Genomic DNA, 6,852 nt, shown 5'->3' with positions numbered 1-6,852 from the left:
TCACTGTTGGGAGAGGAGTTTTGAAAGCCGGAAGAGCAAGGCCAGATGCAGCCTTGGATAATGGGAGATTCCAAATCAGCCACTGATTTCTCAATTCTCAGGCCCCAGGGAGGATTCCTCTGGGGGATTGTAGGCTGCTCTATTCAATCATTTTCGACAGAGGCCTTTGATTCTTTTCCCCAAGTATTTTCCAACTCTTGGAGACGGGTGCACATCTGCAGAGGCTCCCTTTTTCTGAAGTTGTGCCAAGGACAAGGTGAGTGACTTGGACTTTTAAAATATGCAGTGCTCTATGTGCTCCTCCGTCCAAATTCATATTTTCGGTTGAAACGATAACTATAAATATTTAACATCCTAAAAGCTGTGGCTTCCCAGCCCTCTCTTCTGATGGGAGACAAAGTTGAATGCATTAATTTAAAACCCACTTTCATTTCAGGCTGATCGATAGTATTTCCTAAGATAGGAAAGTGGAGGCCATGTTTTTGGAGGAGAAGGAGAAGAGGAAAAAGAGAGAGATGAAATTAGATTTTAAGGCAATATTCTAAAAGTGAGAATTTAAGCTTGCGTGTGATTCAATTCAACAAACATTTGTTAAGTGCTTAATATATGCAAGGCACCATGTCGGGACATACAAAGTTGAAAAACAATATATTATCCTGCCTTCAAGGAGCTTACAATTTAATGGAAGATCAGGGAGGGGATTAATGGGGGAGAGAAGGGAATAAAGTATGTACAGAAATATTGTATAAGATAATATGTGGAAAAGGCAAAAGATCCAGTTAAATTGTTTTTAAAAAACTGAGGTCAGGACAATTACTTACAGAGTAATGGAGGAACCTTATTTAGCAGGTGGGAGATAGGAAGAACATTTGAAAGGCTTTAAGAAGAGGTGCTTCAGAGAGTAGGTAGGTGGTGCAGTGGATAAAGCACCGGCCCTGGATTCAGGAGGACCTTGACCTGAGTTCAAATCCGGCCTCAGACACTTGACTCTTACTAGCTGTATGACCCTGGGCGAGTCACTTACCCCTCATTGCCCCCCCCCAAAAAAAAAAGAAAAAGAAAAAAGAGGTGCTTCAACTTGGCCTTGAAGAAAGGGTAGGATTTCAGTTGTGGAGATGAGAAGCAGCAGTGTGGAGGCAAGGGATATAGGATAGCAACCTGAAGCAATTTCTCTCTTCTAAATCCTGGCAATAGGTGGTTGGCTTAGACAGCAAAAGGAGAGACACATTTTATATTGGGAAAAGAATGAAATGCCCTGTTCTAGGATGATTTTTACAAAAAGAAAGAAAACACAGGGTTCCCAGAAAATGAGAAGTTTATACATGAGGGAGGATGCAATAAGCAGAGAAATCCAAATGTCTAAAGCTAGACAACATAGCTCATCTATGCTCAATCAATCAGCAAGCATTGACTAAATACATAATGGACTAAATATGCAAAGAGGGAGAGACACAAGACAAAAATAAAATAGTTTCTGCCCTCAATGTGCTTACATTCTAGTGGGGAAGGTAATATATATATATATATAAGAGTGTATGTATACATATACACATACGCATACATACTCACAAAGTTGTTTGTTGTTGTTTAGCTGTGTACAACTCTTTGTGACCCCATTTGGTGGTTTCTTGACAAAGATACTGGAGTGGTTTGCCATTTTTTTTTTCTCCAGCTCATTTTACAGATGAGGAAACTGAGACAAATGGGATTAAGTAATTTGCCCAGGGTCACACAGCTAGTGTCTGAGTCCATATTTGAACTCAGGTCTTTCTGACTCAAGGCCCAGTGCTCTATCTATCTTCTGCATTATATGTGTGTGTATGTATATGTGTATATATGCAAGATATGTATATACATATCTACACATGCATGTACACACATACGCATGTGTATACACATATATGTGCATATACACACATGTAAAAGGTATATCCCTAAACCCTCAAATCCAATAAATGTAACTAACAAGGATCTATGCCCTGATACCTTTACTAGCACACCACTGAAAGGTATAAAATAAGTATGAATGGAATGAAAGCAGATGAGACTGCATAGGAAACATCATGTGGTTATTGGAACTTCAATAAAACCACAAGTCACTACCAAATACAGCCTTCCAGCAGCAGGCTAATCTATGGTGGAGCAGCTATAGGAGCCAAACCCCTGAGAGAGAAACACTTGGAAGAAGCATAGAAAGTTTCCGTTGCTTTCCCTCTTCTTCTCATTGACCAGAAGATGACCTTAGGAGTTTCAAAATGATTGGAGATGTAGACTTCCGATCCACCAGTGTCCATGGAACAACATGGCAGCCTAGGGAGCCAAGGACAATCTTGTTGTTCATCCTTCATTTCTAAAGAGGACAAATGACATCATGATGTAATGGGTGATGTCTTGATTTGGTCTTGAATTGGATTTATGTTAGCAGAGTTGTGCAAAGTTGTCAGCCTCTCTTTCTCTTCCAGAGTCATCAAAGTTCAGTGGCAAACAAAAGTCAGGACAACTGGTGATGGCCCCAGGATGCAGAAACTTTCTATGCTTCTTCCAAGTGTTTCTCTCTCAGGAGTTTGGCTCCTATAGCTGCTCCACCATAGATTAGCCTGCTATTGGAAGGCTACATTTGGTAGTGACTTGGGGTTGTACATGACTAAACAACAACTAACTGACTCAGACTTAATCAATAGGGGGTGGGCATGGAGGAGGAAGAGAAGGGCATTGAATGCTTATAAACAACCATACTAAAAATCACCTCTAACCCCTCAGGCTTATCCCTAGAACCCTGAGGCTAAAAGTAATGAACTATCCACTGCTAGTTTTGGGCCAGAACATACATCTAGAGTTGGAAGGAATTTCACGGGCCATTTTGTACGATCCCTTCTTCATTTTACAGATAAAGAACCTGAGACCAAGAGAGGTTAAGTATTTGCCTAAGTAATATAATTAATAATGGAAAGAGGTAAGATTTGCACTCACATCTTGTGATGTCCATCAATAATCATTCCACTGTACCACAATACTGCTCCCATTTGAATTCACTAAAAATATCCTTTTCGATGCAAGCTCTGACACTAGCTGTGTGACCCTGGAGAAGTCATTTTATCTCTGACTCTCAGTTACTTCATCTGTAAAATAGGGGTAGAAATACTCGTATCATCTGCTTCACAGAGCTATTGTTAGGAAAGTGAATGTGAAATTGAACAACAAATTATTATTATAAACCTTAAAAATGTTAAGAGGAAAATTCTTTGTTTGGGCGTTTTCCCTGATTAATGAGGCAAAACTCAGGGGAAAAAAAGAATAAAAAGGAGTCTATTAAAACAACAACAACAACCACATGTCAATGTAGTGACACATTGATAAGTTGATTGTTAGAGATCAGCAAGAGATTCAAGATGGAGCCAACTTTTCCTGCTGACTTTTGTAATGAGGTAAAAACAATCGGGATAGAACCATTTCAGCAAAAGGGGATAGGTCATTGAACATCGGCTCCTCCCCAATTGCCGGTATATGCTGGTTAACAGGTAACTGCTACCTGCTGGATAACAGGTAATCTACAAGAGCTACAGACTGGTTGATACTTCCCCCAACAGAGTCCTCCCCAACACTAATTGACAAGCAGAACTGGGAGTAATAGAGTCACTGAGTCAGTATAACTTTCAATAAAGCATTATAGAAATGTGAGTGGTTTTTATTATTATTGTAGCAGCAAGTGATCCCTTTGAATGGAGGACAGGCTGGATGGTATTTGGACAAAATATACATATTTCATCTTTGATGCTACTCTTACTTTTGAAGCAAAACTTTACTTTTTTAATGTCAATATTTTATGCCCTTTGGCTTTGAATCATGGAGCTCCTAATCTTGGTTGCTATTGGCCAGACAGTACAGGGATCTTTCTAGCCTGGTATTTAAGAGAAAACAGCTTGATGTCATCACAGGACTCTAGAGAATAAACGCCTCAGTCAAAGGGTACTTCTTCCCCTTACGGAATCCAAGACCAGGTTTCCCCTACCACCTGCCTTCTCTTTACACGCCTTCTGCACACTAATGGAATACTATGTCCCATCATCCTGCCAAATGGTTCTACCCCAAGCTTATGTTATCTAATCTCAGCTCACCCCTCACTGCTATACAGCAATTCCTTTTATTCTGACCTGATGGACAAACTGCACCTCTGACACTTCTTATCCATGTGACTGTGTGCAAGTCATCTCGAGTTAACCTCTCTGAACCTTGGCTGCCTCATCTATGACATGAGGGGGTTGGAATGGATGACCTTCCAGCTCAGTCTAGGATCCCATGATCCTCCACAGCACTTCCCAACAGCTGCTGCAAACTTTCTCATCTTTCCTCAAAGCCTCCACCACCACCCTGCCCCCTTTGTCTCAGCAGATGCCCTCACCTCATACTCTACTAAGAAAATCAATGCCATCTGTCTGGAGCTACCTCCTCTTTCCTATTCCATACCTTAAAACCCCTCTGAATAATCCTTCATTCTCCCTCCTTTGCTCCAGTTGCTGATGAAATGGGGGGAGGGCAGAAGACAGTTTTTACCTTTGTTCTTTCTTTTGTCCCTTCCCAGGTAGAGAGAATTATGATGTAGTGGAAACAATACTAGATTGTTAAGAATCAGAGTACCTAATGCTACTAGCTATCTACATGACCATGGGCAAACGGTTTTATTGTTCTTCATCTTAATTTCCTTATTTGTGAAATGAGAGGCTTGGATTAGATTATTTCCAAGGTCCCTTCTAGTTTAAAATGCATGACCTTTAAATAATCTGCCCTCAATCTCATCTTCAGTCTCTCCTGTCTACCATCTGACTACAAATATGCTCAGGTCTCCCTCACCCTAAAATAAATATTTCTTTTTTTAAAGGTCACTTGATCCTGCCAATCTCTCAAGTACCACCCTATATTTTGTCTCTTTCACAGTCAAACTCCCCAGAATAAGTTGTCCACTTACACTTATCCCTTCCATTTTCTACCCTTCTGTTGACGTCTTATCCATTTTTGACCCTGTCACTCAACTGAAATGCCTCATTCCAAGATTACCAATGGGTTTTTGCTACTAAATTTTCTTAGGCCTCATTCTTAAATTATTGACAACTCTTGACACCACTGACCAACCCCTTTCTTCTAAATACCCTGTCCTTCCTTGGCTTCCATGGCATGCATTCTCCTCTTGCAACTCCTATAACCTGTCTGACTATTTTGTCTCAGTCTCCTTTACTGGATGGATCATCATCCAAGACCTTCCCCACTAACTTTAGATATTCTTCAAGGTTCTGTCTTGAACCCTTTATCTATTGTCCATATATACCCTATTTGGTTGAACGCATCAACTCTACTGGGTTCAATTATCATCTTTACATAAATAATTCCCAAATCTATAATTCTGTCTCTAATCTCTTTCTTTCTACATCTCTCTTGTAGAACTCATCAGTACTCATGGCTTCAATTTTCATCTCTGGGCAGATGACTCCCAAATTTATATTTATCTTTTTCCTAAGTTTTAGTCTTGTACACTGCCTACTGGACCTGTCTATCTGAATGTCCTATGGGCACTTCAAACTCAACATATTGAAAACAGGATTCATTATCTTCTCCACTAATCCACTTCCCCAAATTTCCTGATTCCTTTTTAGGATGGAGTAAGAGAAGTTCGCTTCTAGTCACCCATGTTAACAACCTCAGAACTAGCCTCAACTCTTCATATTCTCTTCTTCCCACCCCCTTAAAAGGAATCAATTGCCCTGATCCTATCACCATAGCATCCTGTGTCCATCTCCTCCTCTTTACTTACCTGACTCAACAGAAGTTTGGGGCATCTTACATGGGCAATTTCAATAGCCTTTTAATTGTTTGTATGTTTGGTTTTGCCTCAAATCTATCTCCTTTCCAATTCATCTTCCACTTAGCTTCCAAAATTATCTTCTTGAAGCATAAAACTGGTCATATCTCAAAAGCCTCCAGTGGCTCCCTATTACTACTAGATTTAAATATGAATATAATATAATTCCAGCCTCCTTTCCATACCTTCCATCATTCTCCTTTAAGTCCAATATGGTTCAACAAAACTAAACTATTTGCAGTTCCCTGTATTAGTCATTTCATTTCTTGCCTCTATATACAGAACTTATGAAAACATGAGTCATTCCTCTCATCCCCCTATGTTCAGAATTTCCTCCTGCTTTCTTTTTACCATATAGGATCACTGGCTCTCTTTAAGATTAAGCTCAGGTGCTATTATTCAGTCTTTCTCAATTCTCCTAGTTGGTACTTTCCCCCTTCTCAAAAAATCATGTATTTATTTATCTGTTTAAATATAGAATCTCCCAGAAAAATATTGAATTAAATAAACATGTATGAAGTGTTTATTATATGCAAAGATCTGTGCTCAGTATTGAGGATAAAAAAATAAAATGAAAATGTTTTGGTTTTGGTTTTGTCTTTGTATCTCCAGGGCATGGGACTATGCCTTATACCTAGCAGATGCTTAATGTTCATTGAACTGAATTGTTGAATCATAGAGTAAAACTTGTGGGCTACCCAAAGGACATTGAAGACATAGGTGGCAGATTTATGTAGCACTTGGTAGCCCCTGTTATTCACAGAAACTCAGAAAGCCATCTCATATTTTAGGTACCATGTGGGTAAGAATCCTCTCTAAACATGGCTTATGAACCCCCACTGGTATGTTTACTTTTACTAGTCAGCCAAAGGGTGCACTTAGTTCAATGAAAACACCTTTAGTGAAGTAATACAGTAATAAAAGAAACAACAGAATATTTGTCCTGTCTACTTTGAACTCACCCTCCTTTCCACCCTCACTGGGCATAGTGAACATGCAAA

Source organism: Dromiciops gliroides, chromosome 1, assembly GCF_019393635.1.
Source record: "Dromiciops gliroides isolate mDroGli1 chromosome 1, mDroGli1.pri, whole genome shotgun sequence".
Taxonomy (NCBI): domain Eukaryota; kingdom Metazoa; phylum Chordata; class Mammalia; order Microbiotheria; family Microbiotheriidae; genus Dromiciops; species Dromiciops gliroides.
This window is presented reverse-complemented; position numbering follows the sequence as displayed.